This window comes from Pinus tabuliformis, chromosome 7 (genome assembly GCF_031772625.1).
Source record: "Pinus tabuliformis cultivar Carrire ecotype Pingquan chromosome 7, CPIR1, whole genome shotgun sequence".
Lineage (NCBI taxonomy): Eukaryota > Viridiplantae > Streptophyta > Pinopsida > Pinales > Pinaceae > Pinus > Pinus tabuliformis.
The window spans coordinates 201,521,050-201,540,212 of record NC_142293.1 but is presented as its reverse complement, the minus strand read 5'-3'; the positions used below and the strand labels follow the sequence as shown (position 1 = coordinate 201,540,212).

The following is a 19,163-nucleotide window of genomic DNA, read 5'->3' as shown; positions in this document are numbered from 1 at the left end:
CTACTGAAGATTCCACATGGGAGGATGAGAATTTTATACATAAGCATCCAGAACTACTCAAGCGTCGAGGACAACACTTTTTTGAAGGAGAGGGGCATGTTGGGTCCCTATAATACTAGTGATTACCCCATTAATATTGTAGTTGCATCCCTTATTAATATTGTTGTGCCCCTATTATCCCCATATTGTTATTACTGTGCCCCATAGAATCCCTCTATTGTTATTTTTGTGGCTTTATATTATTATTATTAGGTCGGCTGGGTTATATTGTGACTTCTTAGACTCCTATATATAGAAAGGAGGTTTTGTCATTTGAATCATCCAAGAATTGTTCATTTATGTAATGTAAAGGAGGTTGCCCCCTCGAAGAGGCTGAATTCTAAAGCGTTGATCTATCTTTTCTATCTTTTCTTGAGTTGGTTTCATAACAGGGAAATAGTGAGATAGACAGAGATAGTGCAAAGGTTTCTCAAGCTTGAGCAAAGCATTGTAATCTTCTCATATTTATGATTAATGAAATATACATATAGTAGGGGTTTTTAGTTGTGGCTTTCCCCAGAAAATTATTGTGTTATGTGTGATTGAATTCTCTCTTTTATGCTTCGTGATTTCATTGATCATTTATTGTTTCCACTAATAAGTAGAGTAGATTCAAGCCAATTGTTTTAGCATATTACAATCTGCAGTTTGAATCTACAAGAAATTTCTACATGGTATCGAAGCAAAAATCACTATAGAAGAGGAGAATATGAGTTTGTCTTTTGTAGGAGAAATCTAATTTGCAGTATCATACTTCGGAGCCAGCAGGATGTCATTCTACGAATTAATACTTGAATATGCCCTTGAGGGTACTTCGAATAATATTACTTGGAAGGACATGATGGAGGTAGTGTTGGAAGACAACTAGCTTAAGGAATTCATAGACAAAGACATTCCTAATCCAATTGATGCTTAGGATCTAGCATAGTGGATAAAGTTTGTGGCAAAGGCGAGAAGGATTATCCTAGAAGGAGTTTGAGATCATATTGTTTCGAACCTCCACGGTAAGGAAACTCCATTTGCAATGTGGAAGGCCTTGACATACCTGTTTCAAAACATCAGTGACCACATGAAGCTGGAACTAAAGGATAAGTTGAGAAAGATCAAGATGGAGAAGAGCGACATAATATTGAAGTACTTGACCAAGTTCACCAAATGTTGAAATGAGCTTAGAAGTGTCAGTGTTATAGTTTTTGAAGATGATCTGGTGAGCCTAGAACTTTTAGGCCTTCCCAAGAGCTAACACAACTATCAGGACTTAGTTAATGGGAGGGAGAATCTACTAGAGTGGGAGCGATTGTGGTCTGACTTGGTACAAGGAGAGATTCGACGAAACACCAGGGATGGATCCTCATCCAAGCATGATGATGAGGAGAACTGTGCCTTAGATGGAAAAGCGAAGAAAGGGAAGGGCAAGTCATCCCATTCCAAATAAGATTCCAGCCAAGGCGGCAAGAAGAAGGAAATATCGAAGATTAAATGTTTTCATTGTCATGAGCTAGGACACTATGCTACAAAGTGTTCGCACAAGAAGGCTGGTAAGAAGCCCTCAGGAGCAATGTCAGGTGAAGCTATTTCTTTGCAATTCGAGCTGGATTTCACCCTCATCACTTGCATGGTGACATCGGTGATGGGTAGTATGTGGTACCTGGATAGTAGAGCCTCATTCCTTATGACTGAGAACAAATAGTTCTTTAGTGAATTGGAGAAGGACCTCTAGATGCACATCAAGATGGGAGATGATGGGAGGTATAGCATGACTGACATCAATATCGTTACCTTTTAGAGGGAGTCTAGTTCTCCTCTCACATTAAAAGATGTCATGTATGTATCGGGTTTGAAGAAGAATTTGGTTTTAGTTGCCATGTTGGAGGGTAGTAGCTATGATGTGATATTTAGCAAGGGAAAATCTTTCCTTCGTCACATAGCCTTAGGACAGGTGAAGAGAATCAGGTGAATAACCTCTACAAATTGGATGTAGAAGACTGTGCTACTTTGAGCACAAAAGAAGAGAAGGTGCAATGTCGAGACAACGGTGAGTTGTGGCATAGAAGATTGGGTCAATTGCATCACGAAGCTTTGAAGATCATGTAGAAAAGTTTTACAAGACTTCCCAAAGGTACAATAGAGAAGAGAGACACATGCAAAGGGTGTACATTGGGAAAGTACACCAAAGCTTCCTTTCATGAAAAAGATAGTCGAGCACAAACCATCCTTGATAGAGGTCACTCATATGTGTGTGGATTGTTCTCGACAACATCCACAACCAAGCACATGTATTATGTAATATTTGTTGATGATTTTTTTTATAAGTGTTGGATTTTCTTCATGCAGAAGAAATATCAAACGTTCGCTAAGTTTTGTGAACTTAAATCACTTTTCAAGAAAGATACTAGTAGCAAAATTAAATCTCTAAGAAGTGATAATGATGGAGAATATCTGTTGAATGAATTCAAGACAAAATTTGCATTAGAAGGCATTCAACGAGAGTTAATAGCACCTCATAATGCACATCAGAATGGGGTGGCTGGAAGGAAGAATAGAAGTATTGTGGGAGTTGCACAAATGATGTTACCTGATCAAGGCCTACCATTTCACTTTTGGTCTTAAGCATGCAACACAATTGTTTATTTGTAAAACACAAGCCCTCATCGAATTCTCGGGATGAGTACACCAAAAGAAGTTTTTTCAGGTAATAAACCAGATGTGGCACACTTCAGGATCTTTGGTTCACCATTTTACTGTCATGTTACCAAGGATGCACATAAAAAGCTAGAGCCAACAACTGAGTTGGGAATATTTGTGGTGTACACTGATACACCTTACAACTATCGGGTGTACCTGTCATCCAACAAGATGACACTGGTTCAGAGAGATGTGAAGTTTGATGAAGAGAAGGCCATGAGTTGTTCCCTTGAGAGGGAGCTTTAGTTACATGTTGATCCGGATTTAAACAGGAACGCAACAAATTACAGAGATAACCATATACACAAAGATGCAGCGGAAATAATACTTCATTTCATTAATGGAAAATACTGAAATATGCTTACAAACAGAAATGGCAATAAACTAGCTAGGGTGATGGTAGCTTATCTCTGAGAAGAGATGTGATGGCTACATGCCTCTGAACTGTGTTACAATGAGGCTCGAAGGCCTATTTATTGTTGAGAAACAATGGAAAAACCCTTAACATTCCAAAACCTAACCCTAGGAGATGAAACGCCAAACTGTGGGCCCCGTTTGGGGGTAAGTTGGTACATCAACTTCCCGGGGTCGTAACTTTGGCATATGATCTCCGTTTGACGCGTACAATAGCTCATTAGAAAGATCTATCCGAGCACTATCATTGTTGGAACGAGCAACACCAGTCCATTCCATGGACTCGTGTTGCCCCCGGATTCCCCAAAAAACGTCGTTTAGGGCCTCAAAACGGCTCCGGAAGTTCAAGACCCGAAAAACTGCTAAAAATAGTAAGTTGTGCTACAATTAAGGAAACTGAAAATGCTGAGAAAGACAATGGTGGGGGTCCAGGTGGACTTGGAAGGTGGCCACCAATATCCACCTGGATCATTCCTCCCCCCTTAGGAAGCAATGGTCCCCATTGCGTTGAGCTCCTCCATGAGATGAGAAAACTTCTGCTGAACTTGTTCCCTGGTGAGCCACTTGCCCTGCTGAAGGAGTTGGCCCGCTTTGACAACTCGATACAGTTGGATATTCTATTGGCGAGTGTTCTTGATCTGTGTGTCCATGATCCGATCAGTTGCAGCTTGTTCCATGCAATCTGGATTTAATTCTGTGGGTTTGAGCTGTTCTGCAATGTCGGATGTGTCTAGCAATGGTGGAAAGTATGGCCGAAGGCGGTCCACATTAAATACTGGGTGCAGGTCAAGGAATGGGGGAATGCTGAGCTCAAATGCATTGTCTCCCATAGCCTTAGTAATGGTGTAAGGACCATATCGGAGTGGTCTCAATTTCCGATAGGCTCCAGTAAGGCGTTCCTTTTGCAAATGCAACCAGACTTTGTCGCCCACCTGAAACTTGTGTGGCACCCGATGTTGATCATGTCGTTGCTTGTACTTGGCATTTGATTTCTCAAGAATGTCATGGACCTGCTGGCGAACATGTTGGATGCGCTCAATGAAGCTGGTGGCCTTATCTGTTTCGGACTGGACATGAGCTAAATTCATGTGAGTAGCTGCAAGTGGCATGGCCACATCAATGGGGCATAGTGGCTGGAATCCCAAACCCACCTGAAAAGGGCTATGGCCAGTGGAGCTGTGAAGAGCTCGGTTGTAGCTGTGCTGAATGTAGGGGAGGCTCTCGTCCCATGTGCGTGGATGCTTTGAGTTATACATGCGCAGAATGTGCACAATCATCCTATTGACAACCTCTGTCTGGCCATCAATTTGAGGATGGAAGGCTGTGGACTTCGTGAGTTTGGTGTCCAGCATTGACCAGAGACTGGACCAAAAGGTACTGAGAAACCGACTGTCCCGATCTGAGATGATAGACTGTGGGATCCCAAAGTGCACCCACACTCGTTCAAAGAAGAGTTTAGCAGTGGCTTCTGCTGTGATATTCTTCTTGCAGGCAATCATAATGGCCATCTTTGAGAACCTGTCGACGACCACAAAAACACAGTCATTTCCATGCTTAGTGGAAGGAAGGCCTGACATGTAATCCATGGAGATGGATTCCCAAGGTCGACTAGGGGTAGGCAACGGGGTATAGAGGCCTTGCTTCTTAATGGTCGGTTTGGCAATGGCACAAGCAGTACATGATCGGATGTACTTCCCAACATCCTGTCGAAGATTCGGCCAATAGAAATAGTTTTGCAGTACTGCCACTGTTTTCTCGACCCGAAATGCCCAGCAGCCCGACTGTAGTGTGCTTCCCAAATCATCTTGGCACGCTCGCTTGAAGGAACACAAAGGTGACCGAGGTGGCATAATAGGGCATCCTGGAGGTGAAAATCTGCAACCTGCCGACCCTCCAAGAGTGTCTGGTATGTGTGGCCGAATTCTGGGTCGCTTTTGTAGAGAAGTGGCCAATCAGAAGTCTCGTGCCCGCAAGAGTTGAGCACGGTGGTTAGCGCCATGATCGGTGGTCGACTGAGGCAATCTGCAACATTATTGGTGCTGCCCTTTTTATACTTGATATTCAAGTGAAACTGTTGCAGGTATGTAGACCACTTCTGATGGCGATCATTCTGCAATTTCCCTTGGGTCTGTATGAACTGCAGAGGTCGGTGGTCTGTGTGGATGACCGTTTCCTTCCCCAAAATGTAATGCTTCCATTGTTGGCAGGCCTGTACAATGGAATACATCTCTTTATCATAAGTGGGGTACTTCCGGACTGTGTCTGAAAGTGTTTCACTGTGATATGCCACTGGATGTCCATGTTGAGTAAGGACTGCCCCAATAGCATAGTCAGAGGCATCTGTCTCGACCTCAAATGGTTGTTGTAAATCTGGTAACGCGAGCACTGGTGCCGTGCAGAGGCGATCCTTCAACTCCCTGAATGCCTTCTGTTGAGATTCAGACCAAAATAATTTTGCTTTCGCCCCGCCCTTGGTGACTTGACTCAAGGGCCAAGAAATATGAGAAAATCCCAACACAAACCTGCGGTAGAAGTTGGCAAGACCTAGAAAGCTGCGGAGCTCTGTTAGAGTGGTTGGAGAGGGCCAATCCCGAATGACTTGGACCTTGGCTGGATCGACATGCACCCCCTGTTCATCAATGATGTATCCCAGATACTGAACCTCGGTCATGCCAAAAGTGCATTTCTCCAAATTGGCACATAGCTTGTGTTGCCGCAGTGTTTGGAGAACCTGTCGGATGTGGTGGAGGTGCTCTTCCCAACTCTGGCTGAAGATCAGAATGTCATCCAAGTATACTACTACAAAGGAGTTGGTGAATGGCCGCAAGATGTCATCCATTAGCCTCATAAAGGTTGCAGGAGCATTCGTCAATCCGAAAGGCATGACCAACCATTCGAAGAGGCCCTCCTTGGATTTGAAGGCAGTCTTCCACACATCTGAGGGTTCAATTGGTACCTGGTGATATCCTGACTTCAGATCGATCTTGCTGAAATATTTCGCCCCCTTTAGTTGGTCTAGGAGGTCATCAATCCGCAGGATCGGGTACCTATTACGGACAGTGATCTTGTTCAGCGCCCGATAGTCAATACAGAGTCTCCACGTCCCATCCTTCTTCTGTACCAACACTATCGGGCTCCCACAGGGCGAAGAACTCGGACGGATGTGACCTTTCTGCAGGAGCTCCTGAATCTGCCTCTTGATTTCATTGTTCTCCAGAACGGAGCGCCGATAAATTGGTCCATTGGGTAGCGGCGCACCTGGGGTCAGATCGATGGAGTGCTTGACTTGAAAGTGCAGAGGAACCCCTGACGGGGAGGTGAAGATGTCTTCGTACTCCTCCACAATCTTGTCCATCTGTAGTTGCCGTGCAGAGGGACCCTGTTTGGAGGCCGCGACCACTGTCTTCTTCTTCCCTTGAGGGCGTATCATCAGGAAAACAAATTTCCTGGTTTTGGAAATGATCTTACTGCATTGTTTTGCAGTAATCAAAGAGATGGCGGCAGGTGGTGCTACCTCTGGTATCCTGAACAACTTATTTCCCAATGTAATAATAACAGCACGGGGCCTTGATTCATACACAGCATGTCGCTTCCACAAGTATGGTTGTCCTAGTAATACATCACAAACTTCAAGGGGAGCAATGTCACACAATACCTCATCCGTGAAGGGCTTGATGTTGTATGGAAGGCGACACTGCTGGCTCACGCGAAGATCTCGCCCTTGGTGAAGCCACCCAATGGTGTATGGTTGTGGATGTGCTGTGGTCGGTAAGCCCAACCGCTTCACGACCTCTGCCGAAATGAGGTTCTTTTGACTCCCGCTATCAACAATGAACTGTATCGGGGAGCCCTTTACCCACATCTGGGAGTGGAAGAGACGCTCCTCCTCCTCTGGATCTTCGGGTTCATTTTTCTGGATCTTTGCGGTAGCAACAGTGGCGCTGGGATCCGCATCAATGATCTGCTTCCCTTTTTCATACCCCTTATCGGGTTCTGACTCAGAGTCGGAACATGCATCTGATTCTGAAACCTTTAGCTCAGCCACCAGTGACTGCTTGGCCCGACACTCACTTGTGTTGTGAGTGGAGCTCTTATGGAACTCGCACCATTTTCCAGTGTCCTTTCTCGGCTTCGCGGCGTTGCTCTTTGCTTGCAGCTTCGGCTGGTTGTCTTGGGCTATCCCGCCTTGGCTTTGTCCTTTGTTTTGTGGTTTAGGGGCACCTTTCCCCTGCTTTGGATTCGCAGATCCAAAGTCTCGCTTCTTTTGTTTAAAATTCTGCTCGACCTTGACGGCATACCGGTATGCTGCGCCGAGCGAGGGGATGTTTAGGAACTGTATTTCTTCCTGGATGTACTTGTGTAGGCAGCCACAGTATTTGAGTATCAAATGTTGCTCCGAATCCTTGATACCCAACTTTGTGTGAAGGGTATGGAAAAGATTGGTGAACTCCGGCACGTCTTGGTCCCTTCCCTGCCGCAACGTGGTCCACTTTATGTATTCATCCTCATAGCTTCCGACAGGGTAGTACTGCTCCTTGATGGCATCCCGGAACGAATCCCAGGTGGGTGCGGCTGAAAATAGTGAGCCAGTACTTTCATCCTTCTGCTCACAGTAGGTTTCCCACCAGTCCTTGACGTGGGGGGCTGCTTTGAGAAGAGCAAAAACAATCTTTTCCCGACTCGAAAATTCATGAACAGAAAAATAACCCTCTAGCAGATTTAACCATTTATCTACGGCATCGGCGTCTATCTGACCCTCGAATATGGGGATTTCAAAATTAACTTGTACCTTAAAGGGTGTGGCGTTTCCAGAGGAGCTGCTGGAAGCTGATGCGCCGCTTCTGGGTAGCCGCTGAAGGATCTGCGCAAAGCTGTCCATCATCGCGTTCCGTTGTCGCTCGAGCGCTTCTTCGAGCAAGATTTTGATGGGATCTCCTGCCCCCTCGTCTTTCTTCTCGTCCGCCATGGGAGGCCGTCGGGATTTGCGAGGCTGGTCTTGCAAAGGTTCAACCAGTTCAAGCCCTAACTCCTTATATCCTGACCTTGTTGGGGACATGCAAAGAAAAACAGAGAAAAAGCAGACCGCTCTGATACCACTGATCCGGATTTAAACAGGAACGCAACAAATTACAGAGATAACCATATACACAAAGATGCAGCGGAAATAATACTTCATTTCATTAATGGAAAATACTGAAATATGCTTACAAACAGAAATGGCAATAAACTAGCTAGGGCGATGGTAGCTTATCTCTGAGAAGAGATGTGATGGCTACATGCCTCTGAACTGTGTTACAATGAGGCTCGAAGGCCTATTTATTGTTGAGAAACAATGGAAAAACCCTTAGCATTCCAAAACCTAACCCTAGGAGATGAAACGCCAAACTGTGGGCCCCGTTTGGGGGTAAGTTGGTACATCAACTTCTTGGGGTCGTAACTTTGGCATATGATCTCCGTTTGACACGTACAATAGCTCATTAGAAAGATCTATCCGAGCACTATCATTGTTGGAACGAGCAACACCAGTCCATTCCATGGACTCGTGTTGCCCCCGGATTCCCCAAAAAACGTCGTTTAGGGCCTCAAAACGGCTCTGGAAGTTCAAGACCCGAAAAACTGCTAAAAATAGTAAGTTGTGCTACAATTAAGGAAACTGAAAATGCTGAGAAAGACAATGGTGGGGGTCCAGGTGGACTTGGAAGGTGGCCACCAATATCCACCTGGATCACATGCCGAGGATCAACTTTTAGCTCCTAAGGAGGAACCTCAGGATGATGTGGAGCAGCCACATGTAGAGGAGCGGAGAGTGGAAGCACCCACTAATGTAGAGACTTCCAAAGATGGAAGGAATTGCGCTAAAGAGGCTGACAGATTGACGCATGATGCTAGAGAGAATGTGTGAGCACCCACATCACAACGCAGGCAAAGGCAATCACGAGATTGCTACACTGGCTACATGGATCTGATGAGCGGGAGTGTAGAGGTTGATCCATCCTCTTTTCAGGAAGCAATGCAAAAACTAGTATGGGTTGATGCCATGGTTGAGGAGTATGACTCCATTATCAGAAACAATGTTTGGGAAGTGGTCCCAAGACCAGCAGACAAGTCAGTGATGATCTAGATGTCTTTACAATGTAAAGAAAGCAGCAGATGGGAGTGTGGAGAAACACAAGGCCAAATTTGTGTCTACAAGGTTCTCTTAGGAGGAGGGAATTTATTATGATGAGACCTTTGCTCCAGTATCAAGGTACTCTTCAATCATATATATTCTAGAGTCGTCAACGCAGATGGGATGGAAGATACATCAGATGGATGTGAAGACAACATTCCTCAATGACATGATTGAGGAAGAGGTGTATATTGAGCATCCAAAAGGGTTTGAGACTTTCAATAGAGAGTTGCATGTGTGAAGACTCAAGCAAGCATTGTATGGACTAAAAAAAGCACCCCATGCTTGGTACTCCATAATTGACATATATTTCATCGGGTTGGGATTCACCAAAAGTGAAGAAGATGCGAACCTTTACTATATTGTGTTTGAAGATAAATTGTTGATTATAATATTATGTCAATGATTTGATTCTAACAAGTGATGAGAAGTTGATAAAATATTGCAAAGAGGATCTTGCAAGAGAATTCGAGATGCAAGACTTAGGGCTTATGCATTACTTTCTTGGTATGGAAGTATGGCAAGGAGATGAGGAACTGCTTGTCTCTCAGGGAAATTATTCCAATGAGATATTGAAGAAGTTCCACATGGAGAGTAGCAAACCCATGGAGACTCCTCTTGCTGGTAATTGGAGGAAGGAAGATGCTACTTCAGGTGGAGTAGTGGAGGATAATATCTATAGACAACTTGTGGGTTCACTTATGTATTTGGTGAACATATGACCGAACATGTGTTTTGTAGTTAGCCAACTTAGTCAAGCCAACCAAAATTTATTGGAAGGTAACTAAACATGTGTTGAGATATCTCAGAGGCACCACCCAGTTTGGTCTTTGGTACAAACAAACATAGCGAGTGAAGTTTCAAGGCTTCACAAATGCAGATTAGGTAGGGAGTCCATCCGATAGGAAGAGCACATCAAGGGGAATCTTCAGTATTGGGTCAACAACAATTTCTTGGTACAGTAGGAAACAAAGATCAGTTGCACTCAGTTTAGTAGAAGCAGAGTACATGGTTGCTAGTCAAGCAACTTGTGAGGCTATATGGATGAGGAAGATCCTTGTTGGGTTATTTGGTTAGCAAATGGATCCTACAATGATTTACTGTGACAAACAGAGTTGTATCAAACTCTATGAGAATCCAATTTTTCATGATCAGTCCAAGCATATTGACATTCGGTATCACCATCTACGAGATTGCATGCAAAGGAGAATCATGTTGATGAAGTACATTCCTACAGAGGAGGAGGATGCAGATATTGGCATTGTTAAGATGAAAAGCTGAGTTTCACAGAGGTAGGATCGGAGTAGCAAATAATCCATTTCTTGTTGAGAGAGAGTGTTGAAAATGCAACAATAAAATCCTAATTTAATTTTTTACTTGAATTAAATTAGGAATTAAATTGTAATTCCACATCTCATGACAACTTGTAATAGTTAACTAAGTTAATTTGACTTAGTTGGCTCAATTATTCGAGTTGAGTGTCTAACTTGAGTCATGTAGAGCATCTCCTACATTTTAGGAGCCCTTGTTGATTTTATTTTGAGTTGTAATTATTTAATTCAGTTTAACTATAGTTAAAGTTAGTTAAACTAGTTCCAACTGATGGAGGAATTAGTGGAAGATCCATTAGTGAGGTGTAACCTGTAGTAGTGGGGTGTAACCAGTTTTGATCAACTAGTAAATTGAAAATTCACTCATAATTAACTCATGCATGTCAGATCAAAGAAATACCCAATTGAGATTGGAGTTCAGGGACAATGTACTATCAGTTGTATAATCATCTGAATTTTACAAGTGGTGCATGCAATCAAAGGAATGCCTATGAGGATTGCACAATTCATATTTGTGGAATTTCTCAATTAAATATGGGCTAATTCCCTAGGAAATTGTGCAAGGAAATAAGAGCTTGGAAGACAACATAATTGGCTAAGTATTGGCTTGAGATTGTCTGGGAAGCAGTGAGATAGATAAAGATAGTGCAAAGGTTGCTCAGGCTTAAGAAAATCGTTGTAATGTTCGCATATTTTTTTATTAATGAAATATACAGATAGCAAGTGTTTTTAACTGTGTCTTTCCCAAAAAATTATTGTGTTATGTGTGATTGAATTCTCTCTTTTATGCTTCGTGATTTGATCGATCGTTTATTGTTTTCATTGATGAGTAGAGTAGATTCAAGTCAATTGGTTTAGCATATTACAATTTGCACTTTGAATTTACACGAAAATTCTAAAAACAAGAATTTGCTTGAGAGTGTCTTCATTCTCTAATGGAGTTATGTTGTCTGTAGGTATTGGCTCAATTGTCTACATGTATTACCTATTAGGAATGCAAGCTATTAGGGACATTGTTACCTCAAAGTCTGACATGTATGCCCACTCCATCGCAACATCCTCTTCCACATCCTTCAACTATTTTTTAATTTCGTTCGGGGTTTGCTCGTCAAAAGCACACGTTGATTCCACAACCCACATTCGAGCTCGTGAACCACCTTCTATCCCCCAACCCCCTCCACCTCTGTTATCTCTACCTTTGTGGCAACGAGTTTTCTAGTGTACCATGATAACCAACCACAAAGCCCATGAAACTAGCCTACTATCCTTGGACAACCTCAACTGCAATGGGAGTGAAGAAGAAAATTCAACAAAAAACCAAAGATTCCATTAGAGAAATTTTGAGGTCTAAAATGGACTTCCTAAGGAATATTATAAAATAATAGTGAAAATAATAAAATTAGGTTAGATTACAACGTCAAATTTTAGAGGGGAGAATGAAAAAGCTATTTTTTCAACTTATCTCCCTACGGTTTTACTCAAATTTCGAGCAAGAGTACTCGTCAGATGTAAAATTTAATTCTTCATCCAAAGAGTGCACATGTTGCATATTTTTATAGACCCTGCTACACAAAAAATGAGAAATATATGAAAAAATATGATTGCAATCACATTTTTCATGTAGCCGGGTCTATCAAAAGTATGCAACATGAACACTCCTTGGATGAAGAATTAAATTTTGCATCCAACAAGTGCTCATGATCAAAATTTGAGTAAAACCATAGGGAAATATGGTGAAAATACGAGTTGAAAAAACAATTTTTTTTATTATCTTATTTTTTAATCTTTTTACTTTTTTACTCCAAAAATTGTGAACCATCTCCCATGGTTGACATCATCATCTTGAATCCTATTGGTTCTTATAAAGTTGATTTTGATTGTATATTTTTGTTTTAAGGCCCATTTTAGACTTCATAATTTCTCTAATGCTAATAGAAGTTGACTAGACCAGATGCAAAGCACAAAGTATGCTCACCAGTCACTTTAGATTGATGAAATATACAAAATATCATATTGTTGCATAGTCAAAGTGCCCATTAAATTACTCCATTGCCTCAAAGAAACCTTCAACATTACAGACTTAACTGCAAACCATCTAAGAATGAAGTTAGCATTTGCAATAATCCAATCCCAAATATAATTCCATTGAAAAGATTTAGTTCACGAGATGTATCATTATGACAACTCCTCAAAACGAAACACCAAACATATTAATCATACATAATTAAGGAGATAACACAATATGAGATGAAAACATGCTAACCTTGCTCACCCTCCTAATCATCACATATTAAGAAATGATTTACTATTTCAAATATAATTCTTTTAATTAAAAAACCCTAAATTATATACATACTTCCATTACAACTATATATTCAATATTATTAATCAAATATCATTTAAATACCATGCCTATCAAACCATATATTAATGCAATGACTTTTTTTTTAAGAACACAACCTTATTTAAAAAATAATTTATGGGAAGTTGGATTTTGTTGTTGTTATATATTAATTTATAGAGATATAGATGATATGTGTCTGAAATACTATGTATAAGAGAAAAATAATTTAAATTTATAAAACTGAAATAAAGTGAACAAAGGCATGTCATATGATAAGCAAAAAGAAATAGATTTCAGTTTGCTCTTGAAATGATCCCGTAAGAAGAATTAACTTTAACGTTGATATGTCCGAGTGGTCAAGGAGACAGGCTTGAAATCTGTTGCACTACGCCCGCGCAGGTTCGAACCCTGCTGTCGACGATACATAAAATTTTTCGTTTACGTTTTAATGGTTTTAAATGCGCTTCCCCGTGCCGGTTCGATTCCTGCTGCTGAAGGAGGTAGAACTCTTCATTATGTTCGGAAGTTTCCAATATTGAGTTAATGTTTGTTACGCTGCGTTGGGAGCATAATCAGCACATAAATCCGAGGGGTAACACCGCCGGTTGATTAACTTTTTTCAGAGAATGCGCCACACAAACTGTTTGGCGTACATAGATCACTGCATTCAGAAGTTTTACGAGTGACAAAGAAAATTTAATGGAGCTCAACACTCTGAACAGTAGGCAAAAATGTAAATGGGGTGAGAGAGGCTCGAACTCTCGACCTCAGGATTTCTCAGGTAAGCTATGAGACCTACGCGCTAACCAACTGCGCCACCACCCCTATTGATGTGCACAGTCTTGAATTGAACATATTCTAATTTTAGAAAAAAGAAACCATCCAAACCCCATATATCTGTACGATGATGTAAAGGTAGATGCTAGGGTAGGGTTTTCTTGGTATATCATTGTTTGTTTTTAGTGTCTTTTTTTCTTTTCTTTTTGATTCACTGTATTTCTTGTATAAACAAGATTCCTGAAGAAAGATTATGAGGTGACATCATGAGCCCGGTCCATTACGGAAGTTGCAGCCACAGTTAAGAGATTTCTTTTCTGTAGCGAAGGCGTCATCTCCTTGCAGTGGAAAAGATTCGAAGCGTTTCACCCTCCCATCGGCGTCTAAACTAACTACAAAAATTGTATGTTTCTTTTGTCTGTGAGTCCACTTGCTTTGTTTGACATGGGATTTCGAGTTTTTTTGAGGTTAGAACTCACAAAATTTATGGATTACCACCGGCATTCTGTTTGGTTTATGAGCAGATTCATCCTAACCGTGCAGGTGTCCGCATCAATTGCAGAGCAAGAGGTAAAAGTTGCAAAGGTATTGTTTGGGATTTGTAAGGCGAATTACCAAATTATGCAGAAGAAATTTAAATGATTTGAAGGCCGCCTCATCATCTTATCGTTCGGCGCCTCTTCTCTGTCCTTTTCGGCTCTACTCAACCGATAGGGCGTATGAGTCCAGCCTCATGTTTCGTCTTTCTATTTTATTTATTTTTTCCATTGAAAATTGTTGAAATTTCCTTGCAGGTCCAAGAAGAAAATGTCTTTGCCTCACTTGGATCGAGTTGAATTGGATCCCCTGCTGCCCCTTCAACTGCACTCACTTCCTGTCAATCTGCAGGGATTGAGATTGTTTCTGCTGCTAATGCAGATGATGTTGGTGGGTTTATCAATGCAAGTACACATTGTGGACAATTTCGCTTCTCTGAAGAACTTGCTTCAAAATGACAAGTCAGCCAACGATAGCATCATAAATTAGTGTGTTTTGGCACTCTCTCGAGTCAAGGTTAGGTAATAGCATAAGCAGTAGAGCAATGGGCTCTTCTAAGGCCATGGAAAAGGAGTCAGTGGACTGTGGAGCTCTTTCAGAAGGCGCAAAATGTCGCGGACAAACTGCTATAGATCAAGCAGTGGAACAATGATGCTTCATAATACAGTTACTGATTACATATTACTAAGTAACATAGTTATGGTTTACAGATTACTGAATAACAGTTTATCAATATTATTGATATTGATTGCAGAGATTTAAGGTTGAACTTCAACCCTGATAAATGACAAATTGGGGCAGTTTCTGAGTAATGTGAAAATAAATAACTGAACATATAGACAATCACATGGCAGATTCGTTGTAAGAAGACGCTGAATTGGGTAAATAAGCTTTCAATTTTTTGTTAAAAAATGAACCATCTTCATAAAAAGAGAATTAAATTATATCATTGCCTCTATTAAATTTTTTTATTCAGATTGTGATATGGAAAACATATCATGCAAGATTTTGGATATCTGTATTATGTCTTAATATAGATATGTTTGAAGAAGTGAGCTTTTTTGTCCATCCAAAAAAACGCTTTCTTTTTATTAATAAAAAAGAGAGTATATTCACTGAGATTTTCTTTTCAAAGTTTTATGGATTTTTCTATATGTAATAATAAGTGTTTTTCTACTATATTCTACTTTACTACAGTGGTAAAAAAAACGAGAATACATTGAGATAAAAACGAGAATACATTGAGATTTTCCATATATAGTCCTCAATTTTTTGGATTTCCCTGACTTAAACAAGGAGTGCAAGGAGTATCTTTCTACTATATTCTACCTAATTTTAGAAACAAAAAGATTGTAAATCACCTTTAATTCTACAAGATCATGTAAAGCCAACAAAAGTTGTTGGTACCAACATATTTAGAAATACCATATCATAATCAAAAAATAGGGAAAGGGTTCCCTATATGGAGTTGATAGTTCCAACATTCATTAGTGTGTCTTGTACATATGCATCAAAATGAAACTTACTTGGCTCTGAGTCGATACCCCTCTTAGAAAGGTCTGCTACTTGGTTCTCTTTTTTGTATATGTGTGAGAAAGTAATGCTCTGAAAATTGTTTGCCAGAATTCTAATGCGCCTCATCCAGTTGGATAGTATGTGGGAGCTGAATAGAGTGTAATCCTTGACCCAATCTATGATGCTCTTAGCATCTCCATGTATGAAAATTTGTTCCATTCTCAACCATTTGGCACATGTGAGGATACCCCAGAGTGCTATGAATTCAGCTCTATTGTTTGTTCCATGTCCTTCCTTCCACCATAAGTGGTAGAATCACCCCGAATCTAGTGTAATGACAACACCACATCCACATCTTCTCTGTTGGCATGCCCCATCAAAAAATCCTCTAGGATATATCCCCTTTATGTCCTTAATTTTAACCTTCCTCTTACTACGCACAACCTTCTTGGGTCCAATCTCTGCAAAGTATGAAATGGTTTTCAAGACCACCTCCCAAATCACTGGCCTTTTGTGGTCAAATATCCAAGCATTCAAGCTGCGCCAAATGGTCCATATGACATAAAAGGGTAATGCACAATGCTCAATTCTGTTCTTGAACCATGTATAGAAGCATGTACTCAGAGAATGTTGTGGTCCCGAATGTTCTAGATGTAGTAAATACATTACCCCTGCCCACACCTCCATGGAAAATGTACAACCTATAAATAGATGGTCAATCTCCTCATTTTGATTCATGCACATGGGGCAAATGCTAAGGCCTTGAAATCCCCTGCCTTGCAAATTATCCCACATTAGCACTCTATTATGAATGGCCAACCAACCAAACAAAGGAGTTTTATTCAAGAATCCCCCACCCCCACGCAACTTTGTACCATGTTTTATACTCAAATTCTCTCTCAACCAAATGGAGACTATTGTAAATATCCTTGACTCTCGGCTATCCTTTACTTGTTGTACCTTTCCACTGCAAACTGTCTTTGCCTTCACCAATGTAAACACCTGCATTGTACAGTTTTCTAAGATAATCTTCCCACTCGATGGCCAAGTTGCCATGCAGTCCAAGGTCAATAGACCTCAACCATGATTGTTGTGAGATGAAATGGTTGTTTCTGCAATTGATACGTGCAAAGTTTATAATGCCCTTGTCATGAAGGGTGTTAAAAAGACCATCCGAAATGGAGTGGTTACCATATAAGCCCTTCAATGCATCCAGTCCCACCTCCACCTGTCTACCATCCTTAAGTTCCCATCGCAGAAACCCAATCATCCAGTGACATTTTTTTTCATACTTCTCTAAATATACAAGGAATCTGAGGTCCTCCTTGCCCCCTTCCTGGTCCAGATAGTGAAAGATTGACCATTCATATACTTGTCTCTGATGATGTATCCCCAAATTCCATTCTCTGTTGACACCCTCCACAAGTTTTTGATGATCAAGGCTTTGTTAAAATTGGGAGTGTCTAGTATACCCCAGCTCCCAACTTCAATCGGCCTTGCTATGGTTTTCCATCTTACTAGATGTATCTTCCCCTTCATATCGGGTCCATGCCCGAATGAATCTAGCCATAATATCAACTATCTTGTGACAAATCTCCATAGGCAACATAAATAAATGCATCCATAATATCGAAATGTTTTGTAGGACAGATCTGACTAAAGTCATTCTTCCACCAATTGTTAACCACTTGTGTGCCCACCCAGAGAATTTCATGTTATATCTGTCGATCAACCATTCCCAGTGTTTGTTGCTATATTTATTTGCCTTAAGACGAAATCCCAAATATTTGATCCCCTCTTCTAAATGTACCGCAGTGACCCCAAATAGGTTACATATCTCCCTGCATCGAGGATCCTCCTTATCATATATGATCAATACTGATTTATTTTTGCTCATATATAGGCCAGATGCTTCGCTAAATGTCTTGGTGATTTGTAGTATTGACCCCCATTCCTCATGATTGTTCATAACACCAAATAGAAGGTCGTCTACAAACTTCAAATGTGTAACATGCATGTTCCTAGGGACTTGCACTCCCTTGATTCTACCATTGTCCCTTGCCTCTCCTAGCTTGTGGCTAAGGTAGTCCATAACCAGAATGAAAAGTAGTGGCAATAAAACACACCCTTGTCGGAGTCCCCTTTGAGCCCTAAAGAAACTAGTTGGTAATCCATTGATAATTATTGTGAAATTCATAGATTGTAAACAAGCCATGATCCAACCAATGTTTGATGAAGATATGCCCACCTTATTTAAAACCATTCTCATAAACTTCTAGTCAATGGAATCACATGATTTGATCAAGTCCACCTTGAGTCAACTTGCCTTCTTTTTTCTTACCTTCATGGAATGCAAGCACTCCTATGCTATGCCAATGGCATCTTGAATTTGTCTACCATCCAAAAACCTAAATTTTTCAAGGGAGATGAAGGTGGATAATGTCTTCTTGATCCTCATGGAAATCAACATAGAAATTATTTTGTAAATGGCATTGCAAAGAGATATGGGCCTATAGTCTGATAAAAATTTCGGATGCTCCTTCTTTGGGATTAATGCTATGAACGAAGCACTCATAGCCCCATTTATGTGACCAATGGTTCTTGATTCTTCTGTAGCCACAAGAATATCTGGTAACATTAGTTCTTGGAAGTGGAGAGATAGTTCCACCCTCCAATTGTTCGACCCAGGGCTTTTCTCTTTCACACTAGACTTTAGTACTTCAATAATCTCTTCTTTCTAGATAAGCCTACCGAGGAACTCATTTTCCTCCTGATTAAACATGAGAGGCATAGTTTTGTTCCTTTGCTTCGTATTGACTTATGAAATGTATAGGTTCTTCTTGTTCTATACCTTGTTGATCTAGTAAAAGTTGTCCATCTGCACCCCTGATGCCTCTTATAGAATTTATTTGTTTCCTATGGTTGGCACATGCATGAAAAAATTTGGTATTTTTGTCCTCGCCTGCCACCCATAGTGTGCAACTCTTCAATTGCCATTCAGATTTTTGTGCAAGCAGAATCCTATTCTTCTCCCCTTCCAGTTCTATGATTTTCTCCTTGTAGTGCCCTGAGAAAAATAATTGGTCCACAGGATCGTTAGAGTACCTTAGAGCTATGTCAATATCTATAACTAACCTAATATCTTCTCCTTTTTTCCTCTTTATCCATATTTTGGCTTCCTTCTTGAGGGACCACAATTTATCACATATATTCCCCAACTAGCTGCACAGGGTAGGGATGACTAGTCGTCTCTATATGTCTGTTGTTGAACATTGGATAAACCAACGCTCCCCGTGTGTTTCACGACATGGACTAACCACGTCTCATGGATCCTTATCTCTAGTGATTTGAT

At 40.9% G+C, this 19,163-nt stretch overlaps 1 long non-coding RNA gene and 1 other non-coding gene across 2 annotated transcripts; one reads left to right on the top strand and one right to left on the bottom strand.

The window, feature by feature from the left end:
* Positions 1 to 13,334: 13,334 nt before the first annotated feature.
* LOC149246548 (uncharacterized) lies at positions 13,335 to 14,739 on the top strand. Its single transcript, XR_016265568.1, has 4 exons — positions 13,335 to 13,763; positions 13,996 to 14,162; positions 14,303 to 14,344; positions 14,554 to 14,739. It is a non-coding gene; the product is annotated as an uncharacterized LOC149246548 (long non-coding RNA).
* Positions 13,721 to 13,807, bottom strand: TRNAM-CAU (transfer RNA methionine (anticodon CAU)). Its single transcript is given in 2 exon segments — positions 13,721 to 13,756; positions 13,770 to 13,807. It is a non-coding gene; the product is annotated as a tRNA-Met (tRNA).
* Positions 14,740 to 19,163: the final 4,424 nt, after the last annotated feature.